We start from the raw sequence: 14,547 nt of genomic DNA, 5'->3' as shown, positions 1-14,547 counted from the left end.
CCCAAGACCATTGTCTCTGACAGAGGGTCATTGTTCATATCCAAGTTTTGGAAAAGTCTATGTGAGTATTTAGGAACTAAATTTATCCATAGTTCTGCTTATCATCCGCAAACAGATGGACAGACTGAAAGGGTAAATCAAATTCTTGAAGATATGTTAAGGGCATGTGTCCTTTCCTTTGGTGCTAAATGGGATGAATGCCTTCCCTTAGCTGAATTCTCATATAACAATAGCTATCAAGAGAGCATTAAAATGGCACCATTCGAAGCACTGTATGGCTGTAGGTGTCAAACACCTTTAAATTGGTCAGAAGCTGGAGAACGTTGGTTCTTTGGACCGGATGTGGTCAAAGAAGCTGAAGAGAAAGTTAAACTCATACAAGCCAATATGAAGGTAGCTCAATCCCGACAGAAAAGCTATGCTGATAAGAGGAGACGACCGCTAGAATTCAGAGTGGGAGATTATGTCTACCTCAAGGTATCACCGATGAAAGGAGTTCATCGTTTTGGGATTTAGGGAAAGTTGGCACCCTGTTATGTAGGTCCTTTTCAAATCCAACAATGATGTGGACTAGTCGCCTATCGCGTCAAGCTACCAGATCACATGTTAGCTGTGCATGATATCTTTCATGTATCTCAGTTAAAGAAGTGTCTTCAAGTACCTGACCAAGAGATCGACTTTGGTGATGTAGAACTAGAACCTGATTTGACTTATGCCAAGTACCCCATTAGAGTCTTAGATCAGAAAGATCGAGTCACTCGGAGACGTACAATCAAGTTCTACAAAGTATAATGGAATCAACACACTGAAGATGAAGATACTTAGGAGTCTGAGGATTACTTAGAAGAGAACTTTCCTGACTTCTTCCCTTCTATCTAGTTGCAATACCTTGTCTATGTTGTAACTTGTCTCGCTTGACAACAGAATGGAAAACCCCTCACTAGCCTTTTGAATAAAGTTCTGATGTGTTAGCTTGACACATTTATTTTTCCATTACTTAGCCTTAAATTTTAAATCTCGGGACAAGATTTCTTTAAGGGGGAAGGGTTGTAACACCTCTGGTGTTTTGACCTAACACTAAAACTTAACATGTCATCATATGCATTGTAAAGCATTCATGAAGTAGAAAATTTTGAATGCATTCACTAAATAAGCTTTATTTCATAATGTTGTTATTTCATGTGATGTGATTCAAAACCCTAAATAAAGATCATGACTACAAGGGTCAAAATTCATGTGATCATGTGAGGTCATGTGTCATTTGACTCAAATAACCCTAATGGGCCATGTTACTGGTCAAAAATCAAAATTTAAGTAAAAGGAAGACAAATCAAATTTGAATTCAAAGTCAAATTATAAAAGTCCTTTTTGCCCCTTTTGACTAATTCAAAATCCATGTGGAATTTTGGGTTGAGGCAAAAAGCAAAGTTGGAGATTATTTTATGTGGATCAACTTTGGTATTCAAAGTTTTTCAAGTTTACATATAAAATTTGGAGTAATTTTGAAATGATTCAAATGCTCAAATGTACCCTAAATTCAAATTTCAAAATGGAGGCAGAATTTGAAAATGTTCCTAGAAGCAAAGTTGTAGAGTTTGAAAAATTGAGCAACTTTCATTTTTGGAGATTTTCAACTTCTTTAGAAAATTTGAGAGTAATTTGAAAAATGGACTCAGTGGTAGTTCTGTAAATATTTCAAAAATCAAAATCGACATCGCCTGTTTGCCACCGACGACATGCAGCTGTTCGCCGCTGACCCTCTTCGCCGCTTCCTCGCGCGGTGACACGCAGCCGGTGCCATGGCGAGCTCGGGCGTGCGCTGTCGACGCCGGACGTCTCCTTCCCAACTATAAATAGCAGCAGCTGCCGCCGTTGTCCCCATTTTTCTCCTGTGCTCTGCTCCGCCGCCCACTAGCTCCGCCGCTCGCCGTAGCCACCGTTGAGCCTCGTCCGTTGTGTCCAGCTACGCCAACATGATCGCCTCAGCCTTGTGGTTCTCTATGGCTTACTCATGTCGTCTGGGTTGGCCAGAATCGCCCGGCGCAATGTCTTCTTTCTCGAGTCTGGCCGGAGCTCCACCACCATCGACTCGACGTGGCCAGGCCATTCCAGACCGCCTCTGTCTTCACCAAACGTACCGGCGTGATCGTGGTGAGCTACTGAACGCGATACTCACCTTGCTTTAGACTCTACTATGCCATTGCCGGGATTACACCATGAGCCGTCGTGCTCGAGCCGCCATGGCCGGCGTGAAGCCTTCTCTGGTGCGCCTTCTACCGATCTGAGGGCCGGGATGGGTTCGTAGGAGTGAGTGGATCATTTGGGTGCGGTCTGCCTCGCCGGAGCGTCACCGTCGACGCATTTTGGGCCGGCCAGTGATGGCAGCGTCGCCATGAACTGGATGAGTCACTAACGAGTGGGGTCAGGCTGTCAGTGAGAAGGAAGGAGAAGAACAGTGAAGTTTTATTATTTTCTGATTTTGAATAGTGTTGGATCTTTGGAAATTTATAGAAAAACAATCATAGCTCCAAAAATTTTGAAATTTGTTGTGTAGCCTCTGTACATGCTCTAGTATGGTTTAAAAATTTGAAACTTGAAATTTGAATAAATTTTTAATATTCAAATATTCAGTCCATTAATTAATAAATGCAATTTCCATGATTTTTGTAGGCCACTGTATAATTCCAAAAATTATGAAATTTGTTTTGGTATACTAATTTGTCATGAGGAAGCTTACATAAAATTTTCAGGTCATTTAGAACAAGTTCAGTTTTGGGCTTATTTCCAAATTAATTCAAAAATAAATAAAAGCAAACTCTAAGTGTTTGATTAGTATTGAATCTTGTTTTGGTCATGTTTTGTGACTAGTAGGGTTTCAAGATTCATTTGGTCAAGTCACATGTGTGGTTCTTGATGGTAGGATTGCAAGTTGGTTTTGTTGGCTTGCAACTGTACCGTGAAGGAAAATCGTATTCGGGGTGTTTTTATATTTCATGTACCGTGAAAGCATCATGTTTATGTTATCATCATGTTAAAGCATATGTTATCATTTCATGTAGAATCCGAGAGTGAAACGATTCTAGTTGAACAAGTTCTGGAAGAATCCCCGGTTGTCACAGGATTCAATAATTGTGGTACTAATCCAGAACCTGAGATCGTCAACGAAGACAAGCCTCGGTTTATGCATTAAACCATTACCTTGTTTACTTTGAAAAGTTTATTACCTATGTTACTTATTGCATTAAGTTAATTTATTCAAATGTTTCCTACTTGATGCATTGCCTACCTTGATAATTGTTTACCATCCTTGAAGATGTTTTCATTTACAAAGGCGTAGAATGCTTAGTATGCTTTATGGTAGGCTTTCAAAGTAAAAGTTTTGATACAATCAAAGATGGCATACTGGCCAAAGAAAGAAAGAATGTAGAATGAACTAGAGACTAGTCGGGTGACTTATCTTGAATGTTGGGTAATGTTGCCGGCTATGTCGCTTAAAGGCCACTCATTGTGGATCTTCCGAACGAGACACTTTGTAGTACTAGTCACATACTCCGGTAAGCCTACCTCGGTTAATCCGATACTAAGACGAATGCCCACGCACTGGGAGTGGAGAGATGGCGGGAGTAGCGTGTACCCTCGTGGCTAGAATGTGGCCGGATTTGAGGTGTGCTGTGCTCTCGGGTGGTGTGGAGATGGCTTAGTATAGGAGGATCAGGTAGCGAGGTTGATATATGCAAGATTAAGTTCTACATATGTCGTGTGATAAGGAATCCCCAGCTAGGACTTGAATCAATTCGAATTGCCGGTGCTCCGCGGATATGGAGACTCGATTCATTACAGAAGCAATGCAGGACTGGTGAATTACTAAAATATGAGAAAAGAATGGAATGAGAGGGATTGGAATATGGGAAATGTACATTTAGTTTGAGATAATGAACTAAAAGGACTTAGGGGTAAAACTTGAAAATAGGATAAGAATAGTAAGCTTTTAGCAAAGGACTTTGAATCTTGCTACATCGTTACCTTGCCCCAACCCCTGCATACTTAAAAGTCTTACACCCCTTTATGTCGGGTTAGTCTTGTTGAGTACCTTTGTACTCAGGGTTTGTTAACCCTTGTTGCAGGTGAGTCGCATGTGTAGGCTTGTTTTGGTCCCTGCTGCATGTCTGTGTTTGAAGTCAATGACGATGAGGAGTGATGAATGGCCTTTGGACAAGGCACTAGTTTGTATGATAAATAAAGTTAATGTAATATTATCCCGCTACTATGGTTGTATGACACTTATGGTATTGTAAGTTTGAAAACAACTGGTTTGTAAACTATGTTATATTAAGACTTCCGCTATCTTTTACTCTGATGTATATATTTGAATAAACTGTTGTGATCTGCAATGTCTATGATTGGGATCCTATTTGAAAAGAGAATCGTGGATGATTCGGGTTTCCCAAGGACACCCAACAGACCTGTTGAGTTGTTGGGAACTTGCGAACGCTATCCAAGGTCTATTAAGACAACGATAGGTGCACGTGGGCCCAATTTCCTTAGGAGGTTCTACTACACCCGTCATCATCCAACCACTCGGACATCACCACACTCTGTGTCCAAGTGGTCTGATCACCGCCAAGTGAGATGCCACTTGGCTTGTAGGGAGCAGCACCCGCTATCTTCCTCTTCTTCTAGGCTGGCTCATCTGCCACTGCCCTCTTTTCCTAAACCTTCTTCGACATCGGGGAGGACTCTCTGTCCAACCAGCGTCCACACCTCTAGACTCTGATGAGGCACTAACGTCACCTTCCTCAGGCTACATTGTTGGCCGGGCATCCACTGCCCTCAGCCAATCATGCCTCGGCACATCCAAGAAGTACACCGCTCTTTCCTATGAATAGATCTTTCCATAAGTGAATCAGGTCACTGCTCGGCAATGGTAAAGGATAAAAAGCATCAAGAACAAATAATTGAGATGTTTACCTAAGGAGGTGGATTCATGTAGTTAAAGCCACTCATCTGCCCTGACACACTAAACGAGGCATTTGGAGCAAATAGCCCTATGGCCTGCTCTATCACATCATCCTTTGACAGCCTCTCCATCCTCTCTCGGGTGCTGTCAGTGTCCCCCTTGAAGTTAAAACCCGCATGGGCCCTCTCCTTGTAGGGCTAGATGCAGCACACTATGAAGCTCATTGCCACCAATCCATCGTTCATCCTCACACCCTTTATTAGGCTGAGGAGCTCCCTCACCTACTCCATGTTAGCACTGCTTGGCCTCTCCGACTAGCTCCTTTGGTTCTCTAAAACATGGTCGATGTCATAGCGGATGGTGGGATGGCTCTGCTTCATGTAGAACCATGTGGCGTTCCACCCCTTTAGCAAGGTGTTCAGTGGTACAGTGATGTACTCACCCACCATTCCATCACGGAGCTGAAGATAAATGTCGCTGACCGCCTTGGATCCGCTGCCACCCTTCTTCTTCAGCCAGAATAGATGACGAAAGAGGTTGAAGTGGGGAAGAACTCCGAGAAATGCCTCATAGAAGTGGATAAAAATCGAGATGTGCAAGATAGTGTTTGGGTGGAGATTACACAAACTCATTCTCTAGAACTCCAATAGGTCCCTCAAGAAAGGATGAATGGGAAATCCTAACCTACGCTAGAAATAATCTTCAAAAACTACTACTTCGTCAGTATGCAGCATCGGGAAGGGCTCACCGCTGGCTGGCTACCATCTGGCGGTGACACGATCAGAAAGGACGCTCGCCTCCACCATCCTATTGATCTCTGCCTCCCCCATGTTCGATGACACCTACTCATTATCAAGACTGGCTCTAGCGGTCTCCTTTGGGTTTTCAGCTCCCCTCTTCAGCGCCATCCCTCAGATCTAGTTTGGGATTGGCGACGGAAGTGCGTGTGAATGAGAATCTAAAAGCGTGAGGACTGAGGAGGAAGATGAAGGGGCAAAGGAGCAAAGGTGGGAGCTTAGAGTGCAATGATGTAGTTATAAAGCACTCCCCCCACCTTTCGCATTCGATGGTTTTTGGAAACCGCACCACGATTTGTGCCTCTCCGAATTCTCCAAAACAGCGTGGTGGGGCCATTACCTAGGCTTTTGCGTGACTATAGCTCATATCGCCCATTTATCACCGTGGTTTGTTACTGCTCACCAAATATTCACTGATTTCTCCACCATCTGTTATGGATCAGTAATTACTACTATACAACCATTACTCTGGTTTTTTCTCCATGATTTATTTTCTCCAAGATTTCCACTTATGGCTCGGGGACTGCGTCAGCAATATGACTTGGTTCCTCACTGCACTAGGGACTTTCTTCTATTGACTATTGTTTCTGACCCTGGCACCACATGACAACGTCACCTACTATTAGGCTCGAGGACTAAGTGAGCGCACTTCACCTTGTGGTGAATGTGCTTTTCTCATCTCGAGGCTATGCCTAGGGACTGGCTACCTGCTCAGCTAGACTTCTACTTTTCTTCTACTTTGGACCCTAGCACCACGTGACTATGTCACCTACTATCAGGATCGGGGACTAAGTGGGCACACTTCACCTAGCAGTGAGTGTGTTTGCTTTATTCTAGAAGACTCCACGCCTCCTAAAGTTAAAGAAGACTATCTCCTTTTCTCATGGTCGGACTCTAAGTGGGCACACTTGGTGCACTGCAGGGAAATTTTTGATTTTGAACTTGAGCTCCTTACATCCTTATGGCATACCTTACTTGGTTCACACTGCTCAACGATGGTTCACACTCCTCGGCGATGATTCACAATTGCTCGATAACTCATCATGGTGGTCGGACCATGAGTTTGACTGCTCAGCTTTGTTCGCACCTGCTTAGGCAAGCTCAAGATGGCATTGCACAATGGATATAAGGTGCTCGGGGACTAGCTGGGGGGGGGTATGACCCTGGATACCCATGGCAGACCACATGGGTTACGCCCCTAGGGGTGGCCTAGCCCACAAGACGAAGCCTTGTGGGGCACGGCGCTACTCAGCGCGTCCCATAAGACACCTGGAAGATATCCTAAAGATACTATGAGATCTATTAAGATACGTATGATCCCATGATTCCTATAATATGTTATTACTTTCTATTTATCTCCTAGATCTAATCAACTTGTAATCCTTCCCCCAGACTATATAAGGTGGGTAGGGACCCCCTCCAAACAAACACAATATCATATGATAGCCAATACAATCCAACAGACCACATGTGTTGGGTATTACATCATACCGACGACCCAAACCTGTCTAACTCTTATGTCTCTGTTGCCTTCTTGTTCTCGATTACACGCATCTCTGCCGATCAATCTACCTTTGTGGGATACCCCTTGGAGGACTGCTGACGATATTCTGTCGACATGTCAAGTTCTGCATATGCCAAATCCCTTTAAACATCGTCCTAGGTACCCCATGATGAGTTGTTAGCCATCAAACACCAACAGCTAACACGCTAGGTAGGGGCTTTTGGCAAATTCACAATCGAGAGCTCGGTGGACCTCGATAACATGATTTTCTCGATGGGTACCACATTCATCTTTGGCTCCTTGATCTACAAGGTAGACGACAATGGCATGCTCCAAGTCATCTCATAGAGATCTCGACGCCTCAAGCTTCACCAGACATCTCGACGACCATGCTGGATCAACTTGCCGAGAAGTTTTCGCACCTCTCATCCAACTCAGACATGAGAGATCACCATCAATCAAGACTCCCACTTGGACACATCACCATTGTCCATGCTAGAGATCCCATCTAAAGTCCAAGACGAAGACCTAGTTTGTTTTTTACTTGGACTCAAGAACTCAGCTTCAATCTATCAAGATACAATCGGCTACCTCATGTAGTCTAAGAAAGAGATTCCTCTAATGGATGTCCAAAAGGGTTTGGTTCTATCCATCACAACCAAGGAGGCATCATCCATTAGCCGGGCGGTCGACTTGACACTTCTTCAACAGATCCATCTCATCTAATCGGCATGGTGGAACTCTTGCCTTATCAAGATGGTAGAACTTGTAACACCCTGGTGTTAAGCATGCATTTGGCATTAACATTTCATGAGCACAAGCATCATTGAGCATTCATGAGCATGAGCATGTCAAATTCTATCTTCAATATCTTGCTTATATCATTTGTGATGCCTCTTAAATTTATACCTAGGCAAGGGTTTTCATGTGATCAATGTGTGAAATGCTTGTGGGACCTTTGGAGTACCTTTAACACGTTTAGAATGTCATATGCAACAACTTTGGTATTCATGACTTGGACCCAATTGGCCTCTAAGTCATGGTTATAGTGTAAACTATCATTTTCAAGATGCATGATTGACCTAAGTAGAACTATACTCTAGAGACTTTGCATGGCTATGCACCCTTAAGCAAAGTTGTAGTACTTTACTGGGGTAACAACTTTTTTGGGTCAAGACCTAATTTGGTGCATAGCATGCTAAAAAATAGCTCACAAGTAGCAATAGAATTACTATTTTTTGACTTTGAAAATTTTCTATCTGGAAGTGGTTTACAATTTCAATGTACCTGGGTTTGACGCGCTGTAGTTTGTAAACTATGCCGATCTAGATTGAACTCATTTAAGCAAAATTGTAGATCGTATGTAGCTCTACAACTTTGATTATTATGGTTTTCACTGAATTGCCATGGATTTGGAGTTAGACAATCACAAAGTCGTGTTGTTAAGCACTGTCATCGGTTCTGATGGCCGTGTCCATGCGCGCATCAGTGGCTGACCGGCCACAAGCCATACACTAGTGATGCCCTAGCCGGTCTGGTCAAAGCATGCACAAAGGCACTGTGCCCCTGCTGCTCACTCCACTCACCCACTCGCACTTCCTCCCTCTCGCTCTGCCTTGCCAAAGTGGAACGCCGAGCTCACCATTGTCTCCACCAGCTTCGCCACCGCGTAGCACCGCCGTCACTGCACCATTTTCAAATTGATCATGCCAACAACTCTGCCTTGTTCCGTGCTTCAACCTCTGCCCCTTTGCCAAGCACTTCAAGTTTAGATAGGGGCACATTTTACCATTTCCACCTCTAGTGATCTCACCGGAGCGTCGTCGAGCTCCATGCTCGTCATGGCCAATGCCAGCACTAGCCTTCTCAGTCTTTCTCTCTCTCATCTTGTCACCTCTGTAGGTCATAGGAACTCATGATGATGACCATTTAGACACTACCACCCTAACGACACCGAAACACGGCCACACACCATCGTGCCACCGCCGCTGCGTGGCCATGCACGTGAGCAGAGCTCACCGCCGCCTCAGTAGAACCCTAACCACCATAGATAGCTTCGTTAGGATTCCATGAAGCTATAGCACATCTCACCAGAGCACATGATGGTTGGAGAACATCGGTGTACCACCGTGCTACCTCCATCATCTGCCATTATCGCTGGCGAACTATCTCCGGTGAACCCTAGGTCACGTATTCACCCCCAACCGACGCGGCTTGATGAAGGGAACCTATTGGTGTCACCATCATCATTGGTGATCTCACTGCTAGTGAGATAAGGCTAGCTGGAGCACCTCCTCTGCTCTGGTATCATTGATGCATGGGTCCTACTGACCAGCGGGCCCCATCTATCAGCCTGTGTATTGATTGATTTCCTTATTTGTTTTCACAAATTTGAATGCATGTTTCAAAAATTCATATCTAGAGCTAGGAGTGCCCAAATGGAGTGAACCAAATTTTTTTAGATTCATCATGAAGTGTAGTATATGATAAAAATATGAAACCTACTGTTTGGGAAGTTTATCTGAGAGAATTAAATGGACTAGATAAGTGCTTTTAAATTGCTTTCAATCTTGTAAAATGCATATCTTAAACTAGGAAAATGATAAAATTATGATTCTAATTTTGCTGATCTTGTGTTAACTTGCTCTAGTTAGGAAAAATGTTGAACTTGTAGTAAACTTGATTGGAGTAGGGTCCTTCTATTTATCTTTTAATAAATGGTGTTTTCTGAGGAAATTCATAAGGATAAAAATAAGAAACATATTACCATGCAAATTTTTGTACAGTGTTAATAGGTTTTAGGGAAGCTAAGAAAAATATGAAATATGTTGTTTAACACTTTTCAATAGGGTTAACTATTTTTGCTAAAATAAGCCTATGCAACTTGTTATTTTTGTTATGATGGCTATAATTATCCAAATGGCATGAAATCTATACAGTAGACTTTTGGGGTCATATGTAGGCTACTATAATTTTCTTAGAATTTATTGTATAGTTTTTATATATTTTTCTTCATTTTTACCTTAGTGTCCAAATAAGTTAATATAGGCATTTAAATAATTTATTTGGGCTCAACAATCATATTTTCTAGAGTGTGTATGATTCCTATGAACTGTTGGTACTATTGGTTGTGCCCAATTTTGATTGCTTATATGTAGTAAAATATTATGGCTCTAAAATTCAATTATAGAAGTTGTTTTGGACAGATTCTGTTGCTAGGTGTTTTGCATAGGCAAAATAGAGTTTGCTGTAAAAATGGTTGGTAACAAAGTTGTAGGGAAATGCTTTATCTAGCTTGTGTCAAAATTTTAGGGCAATAGGTCAAATGGTTTGAGAGTTATAGCTGTTAGAAGTTGGTCTCCCGAAATGCTTACTCTCTAAAATTTCTAGACAAACTTGGGAAGTTTACCTATTTTGACTAGGATAGTTGTTGATTCAGCTTTTGGTGATTAAATGAAAGTTGTAGGAAATGTTATAAGGTTTCCAAAAAGTCCAAGATCATAGGATTTGGATGTGTAGAACTCCAGTTATGATTAAAACTTGTAGCTGCTATGTTGTGGTCCAGAAATTGACTTAGTGTGGATTCTTGTAATTTCTAGAGAAGAGATATGCACCTACTTAGTAAATAAGAATTTAACTTTGTTATCATCCTAATGACCTAATGTTATAGTCATCATTTAACCATGTACATTATCATGTCATGTCATCCATGACCCTTCTTATACATTTATGATTCTTACTTTTTGCATGTGCATGCAACAGGTGCGACAGAAGAAATCACCGTGTTGGAGTACGAGGCCGATCCCTAGGAAGAGCATCAGGAAGTACAGCACCCGAAGGCCTTAGGAGAAGGGGAGCCCATTGGTGAACAATTGCCTGAGTGCCTAGATCATCAGCCCTATATATATATCTTGAATCCTATGTAGGTCCAGGATTAAATATATGCTTAGCCATGCTTAGTCGGTAGAAGTCAGGTGATTACCTATCACCTACATGATATAGGCTGATAACTAATTACAATTAGCTATATGTGCTAGCAAGGAATATAACCATGTGTCCATGAATAAAGGAGACCAGGCGGGACCATGATAGAGAAGCAACAAGGCATGGAGGTCTTGGGTGCCTATCTATCCCCGTCTATTTTGATTAAGGACCGATTCGCTGTATGTCCTTATGCCATGTTGAATGTATGCCAGCACTTAGTTGGCTGAATCTGATGATACGACCATGAAGCTGAGTAGCTCAATTTAGGCCTATAACACTCTAGGTGTTAAGCATGCATTTGGCATTGGCATTGCAAGAGCACAAGCATCATTGATCATTCATGAGCATGAGCATCTCAAATATTACCTCTATGATTGCTTATATTACATGTGTTTATCACTAAATGCTTTACAAATGCTAGGGTTTACATGTAACCAATGTATAAAATGTGTGTGGGACCCTAGGAGTACTTTTAACATGTTTAGAATGTCACATGGAACAACTTTGGTATTCATGCCTTGGACCCATTTGGCCTCTAAGTCATGGTTATATTGTAGGCTTTCATTTTCAAGTTATATGATTGACCTAAGTTGAACTATACTACAGAGACTTTGCATGGTAGTGCACACTTAAGCAAAATTATAGTACTTGACTAGAGTAACAACTTTTATTTTTGGGTCAAGACCTAATTCGGTGCATAGCATGCTTAAAAATAGTCCACAAGTAGCAATAGAATTTCTGTTTTGACTTTGAAAAATTTTCTAAGTCAACGATCGCATTAGAGTTTCAAGTGCTGCACTTTGGGATGATATAACTCACGACCATTAGGATTTAGGCCAAAGTCCTTTTAGCAATATTGTAGATCATATGTAGCTCTACAACTTTTGTTAATAGAGCTTTTGCTAAGAACGAACAGATTTGGAGTTAGATGATCGCTAAGTTACTTTGTTAGGCTCTGTCATCGGCTCTAATGGCCGCATCCATGCACGCGTTGGTGGCCAACCGACCACAGGCCGCACGCGCCGTGTGGCGGCCATATGTTGGCATTAGCCTAGCCGATTAGGCCACAGCGTGGTGAAGAGTGAGGTGATGCTATGCTCAATCCATTCCTCGCTCTCTTGCTCTTGCTCACCCCCCCTCTTGCCCACCAAGTAGTAGCGCCACCATCGCCATTGCCGATGCGAGTTTTGCCACGCTCGCTCGCTACCATCGCCACACCATTCTCCAATCGATTGCGCCAATAGCTCTGCCTTGTTCCACGCTTCAACCTCCACCCATTTGCTAAGCACTTCGAGTCTAGGTAGGGGCGCATTTTGCCATTTCCGCCACCGGTGTTCTTGCCGGAGCACCACCGAGCTCCACGCTCACAGTGGCCAGCCACAATCCGAGCACCTTCGCTCTCTCTCCATCATCTAGTCTTCATTGTAGGTCCTAGCATCTTAATCCTTTGTCTAGTTTGACGCAACCGGTTGGTTGCATTAGAACGCGTCGCCACTCTACGAGTGGGCGTCATGGCCACCGTGGCACTCGAGCTCACCGTTGCTGAGCTAGTCCTTCCCTTCCTCCTCTTTCATGCGTATTAGGTTGAGTGACCCTAGGCCTTGCATATGGCATGATGGAGACCTGCCTTTCGTCGCCGTATAGCTGAAACGGTGGGAGCACCACTGTGCTCCGTGTGCCACCACCGTGGCATGCACGCGGTCAGAGCTCACCGCCACCTCACTAGAGCCCTAACCACCCTAGATAGCTTTGTTAGGATTCTACATAGCCATAGTGCACCTCATCAGATCATGCGATGGCCGAAGAATGCTGGTGTACCGTCGTGCTACCTCCGCCATCCACCATTGTCACTGGCGAGCTATCTTCGATGAACCCTAGGTCGTGTAGTCACCACCTATCTTTGTGGCTTGATGAGAGGAACACGATGGTGTTACCGTCGTTACCGGTGATCTCATCGCCAGTGAGATCACGCTGGCCGGGGAGCACCTCCTCTACTCTGGAGTCACTGACGTGTGGGTCCTACTGACCAGCGGGACCCATCTGTTAGTATGTGTATTATTTGATTGTCTGATTTGATTTCACAAATTTGAATGCATGTTTCAAAAATTCATATCTCAAGCTAGGAGTGTCCAATTTTGGTGAACCAAATTTTGTTAGGTTCCTCATGAAATGTAGTATTTGATAAAAATATGAAATGAACTATTTCTGATATTTTTCTAGGAGAAGAAAATGTAGCTAGATAAATGCTTTTTTAAAAGGTTTCTATCTTGAAAATGCATAACTTGAGTTTGGTATATGCAAAAATTGTGATTCCAATTTTGTTGAGTTTGTATTGACATGTTCTAGCTAGAAAAAATACTAAACTGGCAGTAAACTTGATTGGAGTATGGTCTTTCTATTTATCTTTTAATAAATGGTGTTTTATGAGGAAATTCATAAGGATAAAAATTAGTAACATATTGCCATGCAAATTTTTGTACAGTGTTATGGTAGTAGGATGAAGCTAAGAAAAATATAAAATTAGTAACTTCTTTATCTAGCTTGTATCAAAATTTTAGGGTAATAGGCCAAATAGTTTAGGAGTTATAGCTGTTTGAAGTTAGTCTCCTAAAATGATTGTTCTCTAAAATTTCTAGATAGAGCTAGAAACATTGTCTATTTTGGTTAGCATAGATTTTGAATTAGCTTTTGGTGATTAAATAAGAGTTTTAGCCAATTTTATAAGATTTATAGATAGTCCAAGATCATAGTATTTGGATAGGTATAGCTACAGTTATGATTTAAAATTGTAGCTGCTATGTGTAGATCAGAAATTGTCTTGTGAAGAATATTAGAAATGGATACAGAAGAGTTATGTACCTACTCAGTAAACAAGAAATTAATGTTGTTATCATTTAAGGAACTTAACATCATTATCACAACATCATGTACATTCCCATGTCACATTATTCATTATCCTTCTTATGTATTCATGGAACTTATGCATATGCATACAATAGGTGCAGCCAAAGAGATCACATAGGTGGAACTCAAAGTTGATCCACAAGAGGAGAGCGAAGAGGTGCATCACTAGGAGATTCCTAGAGAAGGAGAGCCTAAAGCTGATCATCTTCTTGAGTGCTTGGATCATCAGCCTACCACATTCGTGAAAGGCAAGCTCCAGAGCATTATAAGTCTCCCTATTTTATTAATGTCACCTAAGTTACTTGTATTGATGCATTATGTGATAGGAGTTGTTTAGGAACACTTGCTGCATATTACCTTTTCTTATCCAGAAATATCTACCCTGAATCCTACTTAAGTCT

The sequence above is a fragment of the Miscanthus floridulus genome, chromosome 4, assembly GCF_019320115.1.
Source record: "Miscanthus floridulus cultivar M001 chromosome 4, ASM1932011v1, whole genome shotgun sequence".
Taxonomy (NCBI): domain Eukaryota; kingdom Viridiplantae; phylum Streptophyta; class Magnoliopsida; order Poales; family Poaceae; genus Miscanthus; species Miscanthus floridulus.
The sequence above is the reverse complement of the archived record's forward strand: the minus strand, read 5'-3'. Positions refer to the sequence as shown.